Source organism: Xiphophorus couchianus, chromosome 20 (genome assembly GCF_001444195.1).
Source record: "Xiphophorus couchianus chromosome 20, X_couchianus-1.0, whole genome shotgun sequence".
NCBI classification, from domain to species: domain Eukaryota; kingdom Metazoa; phylum Chordata; class Actinopteri; order Cyprinodontiformes; family Poeciliidae; genus Xiphophorus; species Xiphophorus couchianus.
In genome coordinates, this window is record NC_040247.1 from 7,295,467 (window position 1) to 7,320,236 (window position 24,770).

Sequence of the window (24,770 nt, forward strand, 5' to 3'; positions counted from 1 at the left end):
AAGACATGCACTAATGTGTATACACCTTATTTTTAGTAAGATGTTTTTTTCATATTCATAAATGCACTTTGGATTATGTGCAACAATTTATTTGTGCACTAAAAATTTTAAATAATACCAATGTTTTCAGAAAGAGCTAATTATAAATACTTCCTTGTTTAGGTATTTTCAAATAAAATGGTATTCCAAGATCTATCCTGCTCTCACTAAATGATTATAGTTTACTTGCTTTACTTGCTTTGTGCTGAGAAACTCAATGTAACTAAATTTTCTCCAACTTTATTTGGGTAAGAGAAGTATGATTAATTGCACTGTGGGGATTTAAGAACTGATAGTTCAAGAACCTTAATGTAACAACAGTCTGTTTGGTGCTCTTCACCTAAGCTGCAACAAAAAAATCATTCAGACTGCTGTTATGCTTGTAATACTGTTCATACTTTGACTTCTTTTGGAATGAACTATTGCCATTAAATACTTGTAAATCATTTATGACATTGGTGCCCTTGTTTGATGACCTTGTTTTGGTTTCAGTCCAGTTCCAGAGACCAGTCTTTCATCAGTCACACTATCTGATTTACCCGAAGAAAGTCGACTTCCCGAAACACCACAGCAATAAATATTGACTGGGAAGTCAGCATGGAGAATTCATTTACCTAATGCTACCTCAATGAAAATTGATGGGTCACCATAAAACTGTGTTTGTATTTCACATGCTGTGCCCTGTAAATGTATCCATACCTGAAACTTTTTTTTCTCCATATGACAACTAAAACTATTTATGTGTTTTATTTATAATTAATGTTTAAGTCCAGCAAAAAATAGAGTGTTGCTGTATGGTGAAAGGGAATGTATACGAAGGTTGTTTTTTGTTGTTACTTTTTTTTTGTTGTTGTAATTTTTACAAAGAAAACTTACAAATGGGGAATGCATGTACAACCAACCCAAATACTTTTTACACCTCCAGCTGTAAGTTCTTTAGGGAATCTTTAACAGCTTTGCACATCTAGAGACTCGTTTGTTCATTCTTCTTTGCAAAATTACTCAAACTTAGACACATTTGGATAGTTTGGAAACTATATTCAAAACTTGCTGTAGATTCTCAGTTAGATTTAGGTTTGGACTTTGACAAGACCATTCTAACCCCAAAAAATGCTTGGGGAAGGTAAAACTCTGCTCCAGTCTCATATTTTATGCAGCATCTAGCAGGCTTTCTTCCACAATTTTCTTATGTATAGCTCAATCTTTCCATCAATACCATGTATCGCTATCAGGATGTTTTTTTGGGGGTGGGGGGGTCGATTTGTTGTGGAGTTTTTCTCTGTTCAAAAAATTTTTCATCAAAGTGTCAACTAAACTGCAACAAGACTGTGTAGCTGCAGATATTTATTTTTTGTCTGAACTAATCAAAGCATCCTATTCCACAATATGTATTGCAAAATTTAAACTAGAGTTTGTAAGCTTCTTTTTAAAAGACTTTCCTCTTGACCCCCTTCAATGAAGGTCATGTTTAAAGTGTCCACAACAAGCAGATTATTTCAACTGAAATAACTGTGATTCCAGTTATCTTGGCTACTTCTTTGTTGATTGTTCTGTTTGCCAGAACTGTAGGTTTATGCAGATGGGAGTTGGATTTGGAGTTGTGTGATACTCTGATAGACTGAACATTGCCCCTCAAGATGCTTAAAGTGTGGGATTCTGTTTTATTAACTTTCTGTAAAAGAGTTAAAACTTTACTTAATGAAATAATTGTGATTGTAACTTTTTCATTGTTACATATTTTATTAGCATTTCTAATAATACTCTGTGGATGTGTTTTTATGAGGGGGTTTTTCTATGTGACAGTATTTCCAATGAAGGATTGTATTTTTGGACTATGTTATATTTTCTATACTATTCCATTGGACGTCTCCCTTCTCCTGCATCATTATTATGTCTTCTTAATATTTTTAATTTGTATTTTAATTGTGCAAAATAAAATAAACTAAGGTCAACTAAACCCAGCCTTGCTTTAAATTTCTCCACACCTTTATCCCTAACCTGTCTGTTGTATTCAATCAGTATGAGGGGTTTTCACTATAGTTCTATAATAAACCTTTTGGTCTTTTACTAAAAAGAATTGATGTTAAAATCACATCTGATTTGATTTATATTTGACTTTTTAAGGTAATCGGTTACACTTTAATTTAGGGCAATCAATGCGAAATGGTGAGTACATTGTGTTAATGGCACACAAAAAGATTTGTCAAAAAAAGGCATAATTTTCCAAACCCTGCACAGTTATGTGGTACTTTTTCTTGTTATATCACATAAAATCTGAAAAAAATAAAATAAAATTTCAGTTTGTATTTGTAATGTGGCAAAATATGAAAAAAAACCCACTGTTACAATGCAATTATTAAAAGGCATGCCCTTGTAATCTATGGGTTTGATAAAATAAATGAGGACTTGATAACTTCTGTAACAGTACTACGGACCTTGGTACCTTATTTTTTATATATATGATTATATTAACAGAAACAGTTAGATTATAAAGATGTGATTTTTTTACAACAATATATATTTGATCATGTAGAAAAAAATCCATTAAAACGCAAAAAGAAAAAAGAAACTGGTATTAATAGAATTTAAGGTAGTGTTGTTACACATTCATGTACAGTAGGTGGCGAAATGCACTTTAAGTTCCTTGCAATCCGCCATAATACAAAAAAAGAAAAGAAGAAGAAGAAGAAGAAATTGGTCTTGGGGGCCCTCTTGTGGTCGCAGTAGGTCACGCTTCACCAGTAATATGAGCTACTGTGCAAAGCACCGGTGAAAGATAAGTAGGCAAAATGATGTCTCAAAAAAGGACTATATCCTTCAGGGACAGAGAAAAGATGGAGGAAGAGGAAGAAGATAAAAAAGCCTAGATAAAGATATGTATGTATGTCTCTTGGTAATCTAATGTTTATCAAAAATGCTTGTGAGCTGCTAATAGAAAATTAGCTTGACGGCCAACATTTATGCTAGCGTGATTGTATTTATGTGAAACTGAGTTTTAACTTTAAATGAATTGATGCTCATAGTTGACCCCAAATATTTCTGGGGGGTTTTAGGTTTCAAAACAGCGTTTTTATGTTTGATAACAATAATTTCACAATGTTTGACATTTGCTAGCAAATGTTTTTACATAAGGCCACATAATAAATAGACGAGTTAGCTGTGCTCTATTTGGAGTTATGTTGTTTGCCCCTGAATATGAGAATTTATGTGGCTAAAACAAACATTATTTTACATCAACTTATAAGTTATATGTGATATATAATTTTTGGCGGCTCAGAATTAGCCCAGTGCCTGACAGGTGTTACACCATATTCTGTGACCACCGTATATTGTGGAGGCGCTGTTGCAGTTTTACACCATGCCTTGCCATGCCTCGGGCAAACGCAAAATGAAAAATAAAGAAAAGGCAGAACAAAGAACAAAAAGTAACATGGTGCCATTAATATTATGAGTATTATGGAAATATAGATGGTCACAGAACATGATAGCGGTTATCACATACCGTGGCCACTGACTCTGTGACTTATAGTAAAAAACTAAATATTTCAACCAGACTGTTTCTGGTAACTCTGTCCTTTGTCCTGAGAATAAAACGTCAAGATTTATTGGTATAAATCTTGGTATAACAACTGTTCCAGAAATGCTGTAATAGTTCTGTAACTTATTTTACTATAAAGTTCTCATCTTTATTATATCTTTGTCACAAGTATGGTATAAAACTGCAACAGCGCCTCCTATTGTCACAATATACGGTGGTCACAGAATATAGTGTTAAACCTGTTCACATTATCAGGCTCAACTGTGGGCAATGCAGCACGTTAAAGAAAGACTTGACCTAGTATACATTTAATTTTTAGCTATAAGAATTACAACTAATACAAAATAATTTAAACAAAGCATATCATGAATATGTGTGTATGTATTTTGTCTTAGGTCCATTTCCATACTCTGCAGAGTACCCCCATCCTCTGTGCCCACTGTTTCCTCTGTCTGCGACTACTGCTGATCTGCCTGGTAAGTTAACAGAAAATCAGAGGACCACTTGCTTTTCCTTCTCTAAAAGGCATAATGATTGAAGTTTTCACTATCACTATGCCTACCGACAGTTAGTCAATGGGAAAAAAAAGTCAAGTGGGCCTCTGGCTTAAACTTTATTTATAACTTTATAAACTTGGATTGGACCAGCCCTTTGCTTACCACTAAAAGGCTGCTTTTCATTGAAATAATTAATTGCAATTTGTAGCCATTTGCTACCAGAACCTAATACACCTATGTTTAACCAGTGGCCATTTTCTTGGTTTACTAAATAACAGAATCTTTAATGCCTGAAATAGTTGGTCCAGTGCCCACTCACTTGGTTGTTGGTTATTAAGTGACTTGGTGCGATGCAGGATGTGTGAAAATAAGCACTCTGATCCTGGTTGTGTAATCTGCACAGCATCTGGCCCATTTTACCAAAACATGATCTCACTTCCAACTACCAGAGCACTAATCATTGCAGAGGTTTAATGTGTTTTTACCTTAATGCAGAGTTAGTGCATTTACCACTTAAGTTCTACATCTGTTTGTGTGGAGGATTGTATGGATTTGTGTGGACATGAAGTTCATTTAGTGTTGGTTTTTACCTGTGTTTGAACCCCATCCAGCGAGGTTTGCTGTAGAACTTTACTCCCCGCCTTGCCCATCTTGAAAAGGGAGAACCTGTTAGTTGAAAGGCAAAACAGTTTTTCATTCATCAGCACCAGCAGCACAAGCTTGCAAGCTCTTATTCCTATCTGGTATAAATGAGCAAACTGGCCACAATGCTTTTGCATCATTTTGTATTTTGTCTACTCTGTTGCAATATTATTCATTTGATTGCATTAGCTCATCTATTTGCCAAAATAGCAAGCCAACAGTTTACCACACTCAGCATTGAATTGTACACAATGCCTTTGAGATTGCTGCATTTTCTAATACTATAACAAAAAAACCCAAACCAAATCAAAACAACCTTCTTATCTCTTAATTAGGGTGCCTGTTGTTTTTAAATTATGCAGTTGCAGATCGGATGGTTTTGTTGCTGGACACAGTACCACATAACACACCCTGGCTCTTTTTTTGCTCAACAGCTGAATTCACAAAAAAACACTTTGAAGATAATGCGTACCAAACGTCATCCTGTAAGTTTCAACAGTGGGCTTCAAAATATTCTTCTGCACTTCTTTCTTGAGCTAATCTGATGCCCTGCTGAGATTATGTATGTCATCTCTTTGGTTATCAGTTTTTGTTTGTTTTTTTTACCATTTGAGAACCACAGATTTACATAGTTTTAAAAGGTGCTATGTGATTAAAAAAAATGACAAATCTTGGGAAGCACAACAGTAAATATTCCTTCATATCAAGACAATTAGTTTTGAAATGCCTAACGTTCAGACATAAATGTGATAGAAAATTACTGGAGGCACTTCAAAAGGGCGGGGGACGAAATTTTATTCACAAATCTAATCTGTTTGGAGAACTTTTGCAAGACAGAGTGGATAACTAAAGATATGGCATGTACATAGACTAATGCCAAAAAGGCATGAATGCTAGATTTCAATTGAGTTGCAGAATTTCTCTTTTAGTATAAAGACAGTTTTCGCTGAAATGCCACACTAATTGACAAACTATTTATGGTATAAGTTACATGGAATGTGAAGAGATAAACAACACCACTGCATGTTGAGAAAACATTTCGACTGAGATTACCATTTCTGTTATGAAGTTTAAAGGTCAGAAATACATCAAGAAACTGCTGTTTTTTGATGTGTGTGGCATTAATCAGTTCAAATTCCTTTGAACTGATTATTAATCAGTAAGACCAGACATTTCTGTTTTAAAGAAAGGTGATGTGGATGAAGGTTAATTATCCCTAAAGAGGATGACTTCACCTTTACTAACATGCAATTCTGAAAGCATTTAGATTTCATCTGAGACTAGCTGTGCTGGAAAGACACAAAATTTTCAAATCAATCATGAAATAGTCCATTCAATTTAGAGCTTGGTTAGTTCTGAGCCCATTGTTTGTCAAAGTATTGAACTGCAATTCATCTTAAGTCCCTGGTTTAAAAAAAAAAATCAATCATTGTTGACATTTGAATGCCAATGAAATCTGCAAAACGCCATCAAAGTATGAGTAGTTTTGCCTTGAATTAGACCCTCTCCCCTCCCCAGCACAATAATATACATGAATATACATATATAATATGCTTGACACACACATATATATGACACATTGGTCCAGTAATTTGTTTAAAATACAACTTGTTTGAATTGGATTTTGATAAATATGAATCACAGAACACAGAAACAAAAATGGGAGGAAATGAGAACAGGTTCCAGCTAAGCAAAACAGTGATTAAAAGAATTTTACTGTGTAGCTGCTTTTTATTTATTTATTTTTTTACCAAAATAAATGCCAGACAGAAATCCTCCAGTCATAAACCAAGTATTTTCCAAAAATACATAAAACATAATTGCAATTGCAGCTTAAAAAAGTGTTGATTAATCCACATTCAGCTGCATTATAAAGATGTAACTTTGTATAGGTTTTTTTTTAAGGAAATTAATATAGTAATCTGACTAACTGCATGAATGAGTGTTATTCTTAAAATCAAAATGTAGCATTTAGAACTGTGAAAGTTCTAAGTTTTTTATTTCTGTCTTTCCATTTTGAGAGGATTGTTCTTGTTTTTTTTTTTTAAAGTTGACCTAAATAGCAAGTCATCAAATGAAAACTCCCAGTAGATTAACAGGTGGCGATTTTTGAGTGATTCTGGTCCAGAAAACCTTTCAGACACGCCAAGCATACAAGACATGAAACAGCTTCACTGCTTAAAATGCCAAAGTTTGTAAAATCATTTTGTGAAATCTATTGCCTTTGGAAGTTGTTCTTTAATTTTATAATTAATTATTTATAGTTTGGAATGAAGAAAATTAAATATCAGGACTAGATTGACTTTTTACATATCTTTGTTTCTAGATCAAGAATGTATCTTGAAAATGAAGCGTAAACATATTTAATTATGTATAGAAATATATTACCAACAACATCTGATAACAGTTTAAAAATGGGCCTTTTAATAGTCTTAACTGAATATTTTAAAACTCTTATAGTGGGAGCAATTGCTTATTATTTGTGCTAAAAATAAGAATAATCTTTGGGCATTACGTTTTCATACAAGGTTTTATATTTTATATCTTATAAATATTTTAAATCACTTGGTGTGGAAAGTTCTATGTAAAATCTCTAATTAGTGTCAAGGAGATTGTAAAACAAAGTAATGTCCTCTGTTGACATATTTTTATTACACTTGTTCGAAGGCTTGAAGAAACTCAAGGTAATGTGTGTTTTTCATGCTACAGAGATATGGTTTTGGATGTGACTGTCTCTTATTATGTGGGATTGCTCATGTTCTCATTTAATCCTCTGAAACACAAAATACGATTGCTTTTTGCCTCACATTTCTTGAGCTCTAAACCAATTAAATCTCCATTGTTATTCATCACAAAGCCAATACCTGCTCAAACACTTCAGTATGCCAGGAGTATAGAAAAATCTTGCTAATGCTGCTTATGCTGCTTACAAAGCAGGTAAAAGTGCTGACTAGGATGATTTAGCATCCTAGTGTTGCCACAGAGAAAATAACACTTTTGGACAGCTACGTCAGTTATTAAGTGGAGAAAATATATTTTGAGATTCAGCACTAAAATAGCAACACAAAAAGATACAAAAATCCCTGTATTGAGTTAGTTTTTTTCAGACAACATATTATGTTGCTTTTTGTTTTGTTTAAGTCATCTGATTTGATTGTAGAACCAAATTAGGTGCTAAAAATGTAATCTTTTTTTTAACTGGAAACTTTAAGAGTTCGCTTGAGCTTTTAGATCAAATAATGAATAAGCAGGAAAGAAAAACTGATGTATTCATAGTAAAAAAATAAAACATATTTCTTTCAGATCCACATTTCAACCATCCATTGTCTACACACGATTATCCTCGGGTGGCATAGAGACGTCTGGTGACTATCTCTAATTGCACTCCCTTGTAGGCCTGTTACTAATTAATAACTTTACTAATTTTGTGTTATGCAGTATATAATGCAAATGAAACGCCCCATTTGTTATAGTTTTAAATTTACTCCAATCTATTATCATATTACTTTGTCATATTACCTGTTTGTTCAATAGGTAATTTTATGGTGTTGGATTGGAGCTGCTAATATAATTATTTGCCACTCTTTAATTCATTTTTTAATATTATTCACATTTTTGTTTATTTGATAAAAACATCCAATATTTTATTTCTATGACATTTTCTGTATCGAATAATCTAAATGCCTTCTTTACTTCAGAACTGATGTTCTTGATCTTCCCTTGCGCTGCTGCAGTAACCTAGTTTCTTTTGAGGTTCATTAAAATTTTATTTCATCACTCCGTAATAAACATAATGTCCTATGGTATTCACAGTTTTCCTCATTTTATGCTTTTCACGTTGCAACCTGCTGGGGCATTGCGTGCAGAGCATTGCTAAATTTTGTGCACCGTTCCAGAGCATGAGCCAGTACAGAGTACTGCACAACTGTAAATGTAAGACATTTTTCTAGTTTTAAAATACCTTGGTCAGGTTCACGCAATGTGGAACAATGATGACCTTCACATTTGAGGGACAGGAGTGAGAATGCTTAATTCAGTACGGCTGAAAAAAGTCAAAAAAGTTCAGTAAATTCAGGGGTGTTATTTCTTACAGTAAATATTAATAATAGAGTGACAAAAGGATCATATGTTGCCATGCTGAGACAAGAATTAATAAAGTGTTGATTAATTAGATACAAACAAAACAAGGACTCTTATTGCCACTGATACTTTGTTGATTTGAAAAATTTTAACAGACTGTTAAACTTTGTTTCTTGTGTCTTACCGCTTTTTTTGGCTCCTAGTTTCCCCAACGCAGCTACCTTAGCGGCAATTAAAGTAACCAGGCAACAATTTTCTTCCAGCATCATCATTTAATATTTAGTTTGTCTTTCAGCTCAGCTACAACTGTCATCTCAGTTTAAGCCTAATTACTTTAACTTGAGATAATACTTTTAATTGCTGTTATGTATTCAACATACAAACAATGATAAACTGCAGTGGTAAAATTCATAAATTCCAAATTAACAGAAGCACATAAAAAATTAAAGCACACTTGTAAATGAGATGATGCGCCATAAGCACAAAGCGGCTAGAATTTAATCTGTGGGATGTTATGTAAGCTGAACAAAACAGATTTTTTTCTAGGCCATGAATCCTCCTAAACTTGTGAATTCATTGAACACTTACCTCACTTTCAGAATCTGTTCACTGCTCCGGCCTCTTCTTCAAACGACTACAAGCAAAAATATTCTGCCTCTGTCCTATCTGTGTTTGGGAGCTTGAAATGAGATTCTGACAGATGTTAGTATCATGGCTGTGGCTAAATCCTGCTTGTATCAACCCTAGTGTTCTGGATTAACGATCTCAGCCAATGGGCACATCTGTTCATGCTACAAAAATAGGTGCTCTGTAAGTGTGTGCAGACTGGAGATTTATAGAAAACATTTACCAAAACAATAAATAAATGAAAGAGCATATATACACAACATTTTTGTGCACCAAGGATGCATTTTGATCATATCTATGCAGTGGCTTTTTTTTTTTAACCCAGAACTATTTTTATTTTATTTTATAATTTTCTTTTTAACTTGCTGGTAGATTTTAAAAGGCTAAATAATCTTTTCCAGTAAATTATAAGAAATTGTGAGTCAAACAAAAAGAAAAGATACAAAAACTAATTTCTCTGTCTTAGATTTAAGAAGGCAATCAGAGCTGAATTTGCAGGGATTTTCTTTTTTTTTTTTTTTTCAAACTTTCTTTATTGAATTTTACAGCTTGACATACATCAAACATTAGTACAATGAAAACATGGTAGTTATAGATAGAGAGAAGAGGAAGTTCAAGCTGATTTCTCCCAGAACCCAACCCACCCCGTCCAGGTCTAAGCACAAGACAAACAGCCAGCAGAGATCCAATCCCTGCAACCGCTTCTAGCAACACAACATACACACACATCCATCCATACACATTCCAAAGGAGGCAGAAAAAGAAATAAAGAAAAAATAATACTGATACTAAGTAAATAAATGAATATATATTTTTACGTTCGTACTAGTAAATTACACAAATATACAAAGAGAAAAAAAAAAAAAAAAATTATAAGACAAAGAATATATATCGGTTAAAATAAACCAAATAAACCAAAAGTATATAATCAACACATAAACTGTATTGCATATACTTCATTTCACCAAAATAATTATGTATAATTTATGAGGAGGGTGGCAATCAAGAGATTTGATGAAGTCTGAGCCATTATGTTACATAAACATTGTCATAAACATGGCCCCTCTGCAAAAATGATCCAGAGGCTAACATGTTTATTTCTGAACAAAGCATTATGAAGGCTCAATTATTTCACAGTTGCTTCGTCAGCTGTCAAAAAGATCTTTTGTGAAGCATTTCCAGTTCTTTCTCCCTGTAGGATTGTTTTCTTCATTGGTGTAAACATCTACTTCAAACAGTAGCAAGTAGATGTTAGTGAGACAATTCTGCAGGATGGGAAAGACTAGCTTCAGATTTAATTAAATTAAATAGTGATTATAGCTACTTTTTCAGACATCACAAAAACAGTTATAGCTTAATTCAGTACAGTAAGTTTTGGTTTGAAAATTAGGAATTGAATCATGTTGCTAAGGTCAACATGGTTTTTTTTAAGGATATTGTTTTTCTTAGCATATCTTACATGACAGAGTTGTTGTATCACTCCACAAAGTAAATTGGTTTGTTCTTCTAATGCATACAGATAGGCAATTTCAGACAACCATATAAACACTGATATACATGTAAACATAGATTCAACCGCAGTAATCCAGTGCAACTTACTTGTAGGTTATGATGATCTCTTGTGGAAAAGTAGAGCAGTAAAACCTTCCTTCAAGTTAAGATTTTGAATCACCTCCAGAGTTTTAACTCCATTCGTTGCACCCACTTTTGTAATATTTCCAGTGCACTTTGTCAAATGGCAGTATAGGAGTTTTCTTTAATTACTTGTCCTAAAGGGTTTAGAAAAATATATGGGGTGAGAGTGCTTGATGAATCCAGTTGCTGGTGGTAACCTTGATTAAATTCAAAGCAAATGTCAAGCCAAGTGAAAAATTATCTTATTGAAAATTCTTACGCTTTGCACAGCTGATTGATCTTGGCTGTTGCTGTGTGTTGATGTGAACCTTTTATTTCCATAAAGACATTTTGCCAATCATTCAATATGAAGAATATATATATATAAGATATATTGAGGATATAAAACTATTTGAATAAAGTATTGATGTTTATTTTTGATTAAACAAACTCCATCTCATGCAGTATTGTTAAATGACTTTGTCCTGTGTTTACACTTTGAACAAAAGACTAATATTTGGCTTAGTGTCACAAGTGTTTTGCAAGTGCATCTCTAGACTTCTTCTTGCCTGACATTTCAAGTCATCATTAAGTTTTAGGGAAGTAAAAGACCAGTATTTATATAGAGTACCTAAAGGGATAAATGTAATAAAATAACAATTTTACACTTCTTTGCAACAACCTTCAGGTATTCAATTTAGTCACTCTTCAAAATAAAATACTTCTTAGTCTCTGATTTTAATTGGTAATGGGAAAAAGAGGAAGTGCTGTATAATAGACTTGTTGGTAATTACCGCCGTTTCTGAGGTCAAAAAGTAATTCTGAAGTAACAATAACAGAAAATAAATGTGCTTCTAATGAATGCAAAATTACTTATTTTACTTTATTCCTGATTTATTAATTATTTTTGAACAAATATGACAATGGTAAGGCTGAATAAAACTATGTTTTGTGTAGTGTGCATTTGTATTTAGGTCCTACTGAATCAATTCTTAGAACCACCTTTTACTGCAATTGCAACTACAAGTCTTTTGGAGCTTAGCACATCTAAAGACAGTGGCTTTTTATTTTACATGGACAATATACACATTCTGTAAAAGGGACTCATAAGCTGTCAGCACTTTGGACAATATTTCTGTTGCTTTTATGCATGGAATGTTGGCACCCCCTGCATGCTGCAGAGTATAGGGAGACTTTGTACATGTTTTGTATGAGACTGAGGTTTATTTTTGTCCCGTTTTTCTTGCTTTGTGATTTTTTTGGGGGGGTGGTGGTGGTGGTGTTAGGGGGTAATGGGGACGTGTTCATGATCAAAGGGGTGTGAATAGTTTCTTAAATCACTGTATGTAAAGTGGGCTATCATTTCTGCTACCAAAATTTCAGAGAACTGTAAAAGCAGGTCTGAAAGAGTGATGTGTTACTATCAAACTGCCCCTATTTTTTAATCAAACGTTTAAGAAAATTGCCAGCCTTCTTCATCAGTTATTTAGTTTATTTCATTTAGGTCATTGTAGTGACTTTAATTTAAAAAACCAAAACAGAAACCAGCCTCTCAAAAAAATTATTTTCATAAGGTTTCCTGCTTAGCAGAGATTTATGTGTTGCAAAACAGCCATATAGGGCATGACCTAAATTAAATCCCAATTTGTAATGACAAGTCCTTCCCACTAGATGGCAGAGGTTCTCCACCTCGAAGCCAGCAGTTTTCAACCACCCACAAAGGATTCAGTTTTCATATCTATAATTTTTGAGTGCCTACGCCCTAAACTGCATGACATTGTTGTGCTGTTAAGAAAGAGTATTATAATGAGTGCAATAAAGTTAGAAGGAAGGAAACTGAATATTGATAAGTATAATAAAAATAGCTGTCTTTGTACAGCTGTTTGTAGTTAGATTTTTAACACAGAAAATACCTTTGGCTTGTTTAGCATCTGCATCATCAGTTTCTATTTTCTGTTTATTTTTAGTATTCATGTGCCAAGTTTCTGCTGTTAGTTACTAAAAACAAAAAGACCACAAGATTTTCCATCTTTGATACAGAAGTGCAATCAAGTTTGTTCCCTGGGGGAAAAGTCAGGAAGCATTGATTTGGTTTCTGAGTGTGTGTGAAAACAGAGAAAAGAAGATACAGAAAAAAAATGTAGTGGCTGGCAGAATGTCAAGCTAAGAATAATTAGAGTGGCAAAAGTGGAAAATAACTGCTGCCAATTGTCTGAGTGCTCAAAAGCTAAAACACATGGGAGCATTTACCAAGTACTGAGCAGCTTTACGTGAGGAACACGTTCCAGCAAATTCACTTACACGTGAATGCCAATTACATTATCACACAAATCTTCTGTGTATTTCCCTCATTCTTTTTTGGGACACCACAAACCATGCACAGAATCCCCTCACTAGGAAGATAGGATAAAAGAATAAAGTAATACCAGATATGTGTAAGGCAGTCATTAAATTAGGAGAATGTTAGACCTTCAGTAATTAGGAAGCTCATTTCAAAAAACCTCTGTTACAAATTGCAGACATTTTTTCTTTTCCAAATAATTTAAAATCAGCCAGAGAGTAATCCACCTTGAGGAAGCAGATGAAAATAAATTCTGAAGAGCAGCTTCGGAAAAATATACTTCGGTGGATTTACCAGTCAATCCACTTTCATGCAAAGAATATTCACTTTCATTAATGTTTGTTATGCACTGACAGAAATATGTGAATAGCACAAAGAGTTTTTAACATCTTATTATTTCATCTAACTGATGAAAAAAATATTAAAATGAAATTGTTAAAAGTTTAACAGCTGGTAAAGATAGACTCCTGGAAAGATAGACAAATGGCAAGAATATTTCAACAAGAACTTTTTCTGACAAAATAAATATTTAAGGAATTTCACTTTGTGTTTCATGAATTTTATTCTACAAACACTGAGACAATTTTGTGTACTTCTCATATTCTGAGAGGCTGTTTTTACTCATGTGAAAAATGTACCAAAAAATCAAAATTACAAAAAAGAAAGATACACATAATGACAAACACCTTTAGAATTGAATTTTTTTCCCAATTATTTTTTATTTTTTGCAATTTTCATATTCAGCTGATTTTATATTAAGCTTGCAGTTTGATTCTCACAAATATAGTGTCATTAGAACCTGTGAAGAACGTGAATTTTATAGTTTCTCTTCCTGGTTTACTGCCAAAATTATCTTTTGTGCAAAAACAAGCCCGTGTTAAAAAAAGATTGATTCTTTACATATTAACTTGTTTCAATACAAACAAGTGGCTGACTCTATTTTAGATTTGAATTTATATTTCAGATTCCTATTTATCATAAAAGAAAGTATGTGGCTACCTATTGATGCACTACAGTTATTTGGTTGCTGCTGGACATGTTTTTTTGGACTTTAAATTATTTAATAAGTTAGAATTTGCCTTCTAATAATGCTCATTTGTCAGATTAAAAGTACTGTTTGAAAACAGCATTTAAGTGGATATTAAATGTAGGTTTCATTAAGCCTACATTTCTATATAATTTTTTTTTCCAGTCCATAATGTTATTATCTTAAATGTTGGGTTTTCATTAACTTTAACCATAGGATCATCATAAATAACACAAAGAAAGGCATGAAGATATTAACCTGGGTGTAATTTATTTATTAATTATATAAATAAATTACAAGTTCCTTTCACTTTGGAAATCTGTTACTAAAATATATTTTTTAGTAATACTCTAATTTAATAAATATGAACATATGCCCCTCAGATGACAATAATGCCATATTTGCCTGACATTTTTGTGGTAAAGGAAGACATGGTGCAATAGGAAGATTGCTTCTACAATTAATATTTTAGCATTCACAGTTTGACCGGAAGATAAACTATCCAAATCTTTTTGACATTTAGAAGAATCAGTCCTGCTATAGAATTGAAGCAATGACCCAATAATACCACCACACAGTCTCATTCCACATTTGACTTTACAGACACTTCACTCATACTTGATATTGAAAGAAATTTTACTGATTAATTTGGCTAATAATTGTCTAGCTACATATACAGCATGAAAATTGCATTCCCAGATAGTCAGTTGATTGCTAAGTATGACAATAAAAGAAATAAGACAATGCAATTGAAAAAATAACACACTGAGTAAAACAAAAGCTGGAAGATAATTGCAACAAAAATCTAAACCTTTGACACCTTTAATAGTATTCTTACATAGCTTAAACAGCAAAGTGTATCACATTGACTTTACTGATATTATGTAATGACCACTGTTTATTACACCTTTAAATTACTTTCATATTAGCATATCTGAGCAAACCTGGTTTTAAAACGCTTGGTTTTAAGACCAGCGTATCTACCAGTGAGATAGATCTAAGCTTGGTTAGATCTATCTCACTTTCATGAGCCTTGTTTTTTTTTCAGGTAGGTTAGGATGTTCACACTTGGTGTCGAAAGTGTTGCCACAAGCCAGTTTGTTGCAGACGTGGCATATACAAGCAGACATGCTATTGTTCATCTGTGTCATTGTGGATTGCGTCAATCCTTGTCATTCGTTGGCTTTCTCTTGACCTTTGACCTACTTGGTTTTTCACTGTAGAGCTAAAAGAAAAGCGTCTGGATGCAGCGTTCTCACTCAGAGCTCCTCTAAAGCTGGCTCATATATAGGTCAGGATATGGCCCTTGGTATCACTTGCAAAGGATAAACAGATTGTGACTGTATGACAGTCAATGTGTGCACGCTTGCGTGTCTGCGTGTGCCTGCGTGTGTTTGCTTGCGTGGCAGAGATACACACTTAATTGTAGGGTTGATGAGCGTTAGGGATGTCCCTACAGTGGGGGGAAATTCCATCTGTTGCCAATGTCTCTTCATTTTTCATGTTTTTTTTAGCTGTGCGTATGGTTTAAATTAGTTTCTGACATTCATTACAATATGTTAATACAAATTATTGGATCCCCCTCAAACCTTTTCTATTTATAATACTGGATAGGATAATGGGTAATACTATACACATTAAGTACGTCTTTCTAACATTAAGAAAATATATATTTAATTTGCTTATGTTTTTTATCTCTAGGGAAGGAAACAAACAAGATTTAACACAACAATCATTATGGAAGTTACAGAACATTACCTTCTCTATTCAAACAGCCTTTCAGAAATCATTTTAATTTTCACATTGTTGCAGTGTGAACTTTCTGAAGGTTCTGAAGGCTTTAGTAAGTTCAAAACCTGATCTTTTTCCTTCACAGTTGCCACATCTTACATGATATTTTGTAGCTCAGGAACCTACTCCAGAAATGGTTCTCAAACACTTCATATTGGGAAATCTAAAACAAAAGAACCATTAATCTTTGTTATAGTTTTCCAGATGATCACCAAAAAAAAAAAGGGAGCCATGGCCTAGATTAGTGCCAGCTGTTTGGTTGATAGGTAGAAAGATTTCACTTCATTGTTGCCTGCATGAGCAGCAAATAGTAGAAAGCCATCAAAGTGTCATCAATCGATGCAGAAAATCTAGGCCACAGCGATTTTACTCCCTGGTAATCATTGCATGCGTACATGTAGAAATTAAATTGATTGTGCACTGGAACTTTGTAAATATTCACAGAAGTTTCAGAGAGAACAAAATAAATGAAACATCTTAATGTTTTTTGCATCCTTTTTTTTTTAAAGCAATTGTTTTATACACCTACCTTATTTTTTGCTAAAAGTTAAATAAAGTAAATCTAAATGAAATAAAGTGAAATTAAATTAAATTAAGTTACACCAAAACACCTCCCGAAAAATGACAACAAAATTAAGGTATAAATAAAGGAAGGAGAAAATGCAAATTTTAGACGACAAGAAGACACAAAAAGATGCCTACTTATTTTCCTTGGTAGCATATTATCTTATGTCAGTGCAATGCTAATTGAGTCCAAGGCCAACTAAAGTTTAAAGGTTTGATCAAATATTAAAAAGAGGTCATCCTCTGAGAATTTTTTTTGTATGTCCCAGTTTAGCCCTGCGGTTTTACACTCACAGTTTTGGAGTCTGTCGATTGTCATTTACCCAGCTTAATGACCGTGGGTGGCCTGTTGATCAGCTTCTCCCAACAGAGGGAAACAACTGATGTCGCTCACGATTTTGCACTGCAGAGGAGATCGACTGTAGTCTGACACCGATTTTGTGGGCAGCAGTGCCTCGAGGGGTGCGAGGATCGATGCCTTCAAGCTTGAGTTGACATCAGAGAGTTCAAAGGGCCAAACTATTTATGACCCCTGGATGACACCCTGGGTCCATCCAGCCATGGCGGCGCTGGAAGCCATATAAATACTGGCAATCTGCTGTCCAGTGGTGGCTGTCAACACATCTTATACCCAAAAGATACGTACATAGTGATACATATTGTAATCTTAGTTAAGAACGTTTTGCAGTGGGAAAAAACAAGTTTTCTTATTCTAAGTGATTTTGTTCCTACAAATTTAACACACTAAAGATACATGTATAATTTAAGTTACCTATAATTAAATAACATCACACATTTTTAGATTACAAATTTATTAAGGAAATTATTTTTTAAAATATCAGCTGCAACTACATTGAATTGCATACAAATTAAAGCTATTTAATGTTTTAATTAAAACAATGTAATATTTTACAAATTAAAACATTAATTTGTAAAAAAACATTTTAAAAATTAAAAATGTATGTTCCATAAACAGCTTTTATGGGAAACAGCTGCTCTATGGCACCAATTAATTTTAACTCCACTGTTCTACAAACCACCTGGGTCAGTGGAGTCTTATCAACACACGGTTGAGCCTAACGAATGACGGTTAGGCTTACGCAAAGGGAAACCTGCGAATTCTCATCCCGCCTTCTCACCTGAACCATCTTAATGACAGATCTGTGACTTTGTCTGCAGATTTCTGCATCGGCAGCAGTCATCAGCGGCCCCCGCGGTATCAGAAATGACAGTGTGTTGACAGAGATTGATTCTGATGTCAGCGGTTTCACACCACCACCATCAGCCACTTGGGAGAAGAGAGAAAAAGCTCTTATCTTGGAAGTCACATACATTGACACAGAGATTGTTGTATCCTTAGGGTTTTTTGTGGCAGACTTCTTAATTTGTTTTAGCAGGTGATACACAGCCCATATGGATGACAATAATGTCACCTTCCAGGAGGTGTCTTAGCACAGTCTCAGCCTGAGACTCAGAACATGCATCCTCAAATGTAATGGATGGAGAGACAGTTTCATTTATGCGTCCTGTTAGAGACATTACATTAACTTTTAGAGCAATAGATGTTTAACTTTTGAGGTGTCAGTGTAGTTGAACATTAATACATTATGTTTCATCTTATATAAACAAAGAGCTTTCAATTGCTCGACTATAGGTAATATAAACAAACACAGTTGCAAAGACAACATGCCACAGCCTGAAATTCTACTATATGTATTGTTGTTTAAAACACAAGTTTAAAAGTCTGTTGTTTTTTTTACTTTTTGAAAAAAAAAATAGATTTAAAAGTTTGCACTGACAAAAAGCTTGAGAAATTAAAGTCACAAAGAAGCATTAAAAATAGGCTCATTCTATTAGAAATTCATGTTGCACACATTATTAATGTTAACGACATAAATAAAACATCAGGTCTGTTCTGCATCCACAGAAACAGTCATGTAGAAGCAACATTCAGCTTCTGTGCACCCCGGTTCTGGAACAAGCTTCCAGAAAATTGAAAAAAAGCTGAAAGATTAAGTTTCTTTAAATCAAGACTAAACCTCTACCTATTTATAGTTGTCTTTGAACCATAATAAATGGAACATATTTGATGTGTACTGGTGACTTTAGCAACAACACTTGACAAAATGTTATTGGTTTTCACAACTATTCACTATATGATATGTATTTTTTTATGTTTTCACAATGTAAAGCACTTTGAACTGCTGTGTTGCCAAAATGTCTTATACAAATAAACTTGACCGATTAATTTGAAGATTTATCTTCAGATGATAAGGGCACTTATTTAGCTGCTGTACTCTTGCCCTCAGTGCTGATGGGTCAGACCTGCTTGGTGGAGTGCATTAGCAATGGTTGAAATTCCAAGTGGTTTTACTATCTCCACAAGGATTACAGGCATAATACATTTAGTACTACAGATTCTTTTGTTTAATATCCTTCCCAGATTTGTGCTTTGACACCATATGGTGTCAGAGTTCTACAGACAACTACCTCGACTATACTGCTTGGCTTCCACACAGACACCTCTGTCAACTATGAGACCTTGTATGGACAAGTGTTTTCAGTTCCAAATCATATTTGCTCAACTGAATTTAGCACAGTTGAAATGTTTCAAGCTTAATCAGTAGAAATTGGATGCAGCTGAGCTCAATTTTCAGTGTCATGGTAAAGTCTGCAGATACATATTTACATGGGATTGTTTTGTTTTACTTTTACAAAATTTTCAAACATTTTAAATGAAGCTGTTATATTTAGTTATTATAAAATGTAAAAGAAGGGAACTACTGCAGCACAAATCTGGGAAGGATATTACAAAATGACAAAATTAAAGACGCTGAAAAATCTATTGTTTAAACTCTGTAAACATTCAGTAAACAATACTTAGACTATCCATACCTGCACTAAGAAATTGCAAATTAGAACTATCATAAACATTCAGGCATATAAACAAGTTCCAGAAACTTTGCTGTCTTCTCTGGTTGTGAGCAAATTTATGATAGGCTGAGATAAATAGAAAAAGTGTCTTGTGGTCTCACTAATCAAAGTTTGAAATTCTTTTTGGCAATCATGTATGCTCCCTCCCCCAGGCTAAGGAGAAGAATGACCATCTGTCTTGTTATCAAAAGCCAGCATCTGTGATGGAATAGAGTTGAATTAGTGCATATGGAATAGATAACTTGCACATCTGTGAAGGCATCTTTATTGCTGAACAATGTTTAATGTATTTTGAGCAGATGCTAACATTAGAGACTGTCTTTTTCAGACAAGACCATGTTAATTTAATGCAGATTTTGCTAGACCACTTTTTGCACAACGGAATGGTTTGGCAGCATACTTTTAAATCAACTAAGATAGAAATACAATAACCACTGCTAAGCTCTCAAAACCTTGTCTGAAATACATACACAAGTCAGTCTTTGAAAGTCCTTCTCCCATAAAGTTATTCCTACTTTTAACTCTCTTTAACACATTGTAGATATAATGTTTTAGTTCATTTAGTTATCAGATTTTACTTCTATTTACTTCCCTCAGTTAAGGTCAGTTTTTATGACTCCACAATAAGAAAGAGACAGCGCAAACATGGCATCAATTGGAGAGCTCCAAGGCAAATACCACTGCTGACCGAAAAATACAAAGTCGATGCACAATGTGATGCAATAAAAGACTAAAAGACTCTTATAAACCGACATGCCACAATCGATTATGTTAAATTTGGTAAGCTGTTTTACGTATGTGTTCATATTAAACCGCAACGTTTTTGGCACACAGGTAGAGAAGAAGCGGACAGACTGTTTAGCCAGTCAGAATGCAGAACACGATGCAAATCTGTGAAGCAGCGAGACCTTGAAAGGTGAATAGCGAGGGTTCACTGTATTGCATTACACATAGCTGAGATTTATTTATTTTAGAAGACTTGTGTTGTATGTATTGCTATTGATGTAGATAAAAAGAAACTGTGAGAGTACAGATCCCTGCAGTGCTCTCATTTCGGCACAACCTCTGGGTAAAAAAACACTGAAAGTACTAAATAATCCAGTGAATTGTGAAGACATTCGCCACAGTTTTCTGATGCATTGACACACCACAGCAGGGTTCTTTTCTTTTCCCCACTTTCTTTTCCCCAGTAAAAAATAAGACATGGTAATTCCAGTATGACCTGATTTTTCTGTACAAGGTTTTCAATAAAGCAGATAGGGAATGACTTCTTTAACCCCAAGCCCAGGGGAAATAAGCAAACTGCAGCCAGTGCTGAGAGGTCCTTTCTCGTTTGACTGGAGGGGCCAATGATGAAGTCGAAAGCAATATAGAGCTGTGATATGTTAGGACAACCATAATATACTCCTTAAAGACAGATGAATATGATTTTTCAAGTGCTGGAACAGAGCAGGATGTCTTTCACTGAATTGTCATATTCTCTTGGCCAAGGCTAAGGTATGTGCTGAAATCTGCAGGAGCTTTTAACTTTTTTGTTAGCCGTCTTCTCACCTGACGACTTTGGACAAAAATGTTTCTTGGTGTATGAAGGTGTGCAAAGATCTACAACTGTTTTGTGAGGTAAGACTATAGCAGATAAAGAGGGAAATTGAGGAACTAGAAGGGGCAACCGCACAGCTGAGGTTATTTAAAGAAAATTACAAAAAAAAAAAAGAAAATGTTTTGGTTGTCTCTCGGCTTTTAATGGCATGTTCCTGTAATCTTTTTAATAAACATCTTGCATGACATTTTACAAGTGTTGCCATCTATTATTTTCATGCAGACCATTTTTCTATCTACTCTAAGAATTCTTGGCACAATTTTACTATAACTTTATCTGTACTATAAAAAAAGGCTCGGTTTTCTTGCCATGGGTCTTTCTTGGATCACTGATGATTCAAAAAAGACTTGGATCTTGATTTTCAAACAAAATGCAAAATTTGCTCTAATCTGCAAAAGAGTCTTTGGACCAGAGAGCAACTCTCCAGTCCTTTTTCTCAATAAGAAGCTGCTGATGTCTGTTTTTCAGTGGCTTCATACAAAAGTGGTAGGAATAACCTTTAAATATTATATTAATTTAAAGAATTGTACCTGTAGCGACTAAAATAACGCAGCAAACCTTTTTAAGGATTATAGTTCACACCTGTTAATATATAGACAGAGGAAAAATTCTTCTTAGAAACAGAATAACAAGTCTTTGTAACCAAATCACTGCCATTCCTCCAGCTCTGCTCTTGCACCTTTTTCTGCAGCCTCTGTCATCGCACTAAATCAAAAAGCCAGACAAAGTCACATGTTGATCTGGGATACATTTTTATTTCTCCAACATACCATGGCAGTGCAGAAATTCTGCTCCTTCTAATTTTTCACTCTTTCAAACTCATTTCCTTCACTTCCATTTTTCCAACACTCCATGATAATTGGACCGATTTCAACATTCTCCTTCTTATTTTTCATTTTGCTTCTCTCCACATTCACCTGATCTCCCCTTTGACTCATTTGGAAAGATGGTCTAAGAACAAAGCTGTTTTCCAGAAACAGGTTGCTTAAGGTGCTTAAGGTTATACTTAGATTTCTTTTAAAGAATTACATCAAGTAGATCTGGAGAAATATACCTCCTTTGAAAACGTTTTGCAAAAAGAAATCTTCAAAAGACTCAAAATTCAGGGAATTACTTTCCAGGAGTTGTTCAACCTTTTATATATAAAATCTGGGCAGTAATAACAAAAAATTCTGAAACATCATGACCCCATATTCCTCTTTGTCTTAACACGCATGTTGGTTTTAAGGGTTACTTTTCTAACCATAAATATGTTTATGAGTATTAATATGAACAGGTGGTGCCTTTAAATCAGTATAAAAAATTTTTAACAGATAAAAACATGCATATGTGAGTACGTGCACATATTTACTTTGTTTCTTTTGCAGTTAATTGATGTTAACTGAAAGCCAGGGTTTTTTGAAAAGATTTTTTTTTCATCTACCAAGTATTTAGCAAGTTTAAAGTGCAAAAAGGCAGTAAGACCTGAATGACTAAAACCTTGGTCTGCACTCTAAATGTTATACAGAACTAAGAAAAACCAATTACAGCTCTCTCTCATGCTACACACATAGACAAACCATCAATTTTACTCAACACATTCAGGTTTGTTTGTGTTATATTTTATTTCAAAAGCAGAACTAATTAATATAATTTTAATGAACTTTTCCATTATGGTCCAACAGATAAATGATGTTATGCATGTATTTCTATGAGTATGTTTCTTTAAAAATGTTACCATGCACTTATAAAATTATATCAGTGAATGGAAATAACGGATTGTTTCAATCTCTCAACAGATGCCATCTCCACCAAACTCCACTTCATCCACCTGGGAAGAAAAGGACACCTGCATCACAATACTGCTCCTAGGTGTTGTTCAGCATTCAAAACTCTCAATACTGAGCATCGAATAAGAAAACGATACCAACTTTGTGATCAATCCACTTCTCACACTGCTGACAGCAGTGGTCAGCTCCACCCACATCCAACTTTGTTCATCATAATACCTTGGCCTGGGTGTAGCAGGTTCTGTGGTGTACCCGCTACAGAGAACCAGTTGTGCAGCCTCAGTTAGAAGCAGTCTGAGAAGAAAATGAGGAGCGTTCACATGTTGGCTCATACTCAACATGTTCTACATAAGGACTAGAGAGTTAATTATTTGCAGCTGCATTGCAATCTGGTTTGGGAATTGTACTACAAGAGCCTACAGTGCAGAGTGAGGACAGGTAAAAAGACTATTGGTGTTTCTCTGCCCTGTCTAGCTAATCAACATTTGCATGACCCGCTGCACTTGTAGTAATTTAGAAGTGTGATGGCAGCCCACCCACCCATTTCATTGCTTCCTCTCCCTTCAGTCCTCTGAAAAAAAGTATTGCAACATGTAGGCTTTAAATACCAATATGGGAAACAATTTTTCTTCACATAAGCCACCAGACTCCTGAATGCACTCTCAAGTGCCTTCCCTAAGCTAAGTCTGTACTGTACATACACACTATCCTCAACTTAGTCTTTGTGTTATATTGTGTTGTTGGAATGCAGAGAAGCCTCTCATTTCTCCACATACCATTTAGGTGGTTGAAATAATTTCTATTTCAATTGAACTTACAATATTAAACATGAAATGTCTTTATTTTATTGTATTGCTTTAAGTTAAGATGTTTTTAGTAGTGTCTGTTTTCAACAGTGAAAGAGAATTTACTTTTGTTTATTGACCACTTTTATGTGTATTGTCAATACACTTAATTTAATATAATTAATATAATTGACATTAAATTAACTGTTGCTAATAATCTGCAACTAATTATTTCATGATAATGAGAAAAAAAAACCCTAAACATTATTAAGTAACAAAGCATAACCCACATCATTAAAGCCACTTCAATAAATGTGTCCTGCAGACACATGTTTTGGGTTAGTGGAAGTTCTTGATCTTTTTGACAGCATTGGAGGAAAGTTGATGTACAATGTTCACTGTTCTTTGGTCTGCCCTTTTGACTCCTTTTTTCCTTCTCTATGTGACCAGATCACTGTCTATATCCGGGCCAGGATCTTGAGTAGCGCACGCTTTCATGTTCTAGATAATAAATTACTCATGAAATATTTGCTCTGCCTTCAGGCTCAGCCTCAGCTTTCTCCCCAACATCCTCTTAGCCCGTGAAACATCTCCAAGTGCAGACTTGTGTCACCTCTACCAGCAAGGTCAATTTTTCCAATTTAGAACCAGGGCATTACAGACGATTTCAAATTGCATTAGTGTCAAGGTGGTGCTTCTTGCACCTTTTCCTCTCATCAGTTGTACTTCTCCTTTCATTTAGGCGACTAGACAGTTTTCCCAAAACAAGCCATCTGAAATATAGAATATTGCATGATTCAGTAATAAAGGGTCTGATCACTCAGCCTGGGTGCGCTTGGCTACACCAGAACATTTCATCAAGCTCAGTGAACCTTGAGGACATTTTAAAGATACAGCTGCAGAGTTCAGAAGGACAGCATGA

The 24,770-nt window shown here is 34.3% G+C and overlaps 1 long non-coding RNA gene across 1 annotated transcript; it reads left to right on the plus strand.

The window, feature by feature from the left end:
- The first annotated feature begins 2,752 nt into the window (after positions 1–2,752).
- Positions 2,753–24,375, plus strand: LOC114135058 (uncharacterized). The gene is made up of 3 exons (XR_003593532.1): positions 2,753–2,916; positions 3,973–4,053; positions 23,073–24,375. It is a non-coding gene; the product is annotated as an uncharacterized LOC114135058 (long non-coding RNA).
- Positions 24,376–24,770: the final 395 nt, after the last annotated feature.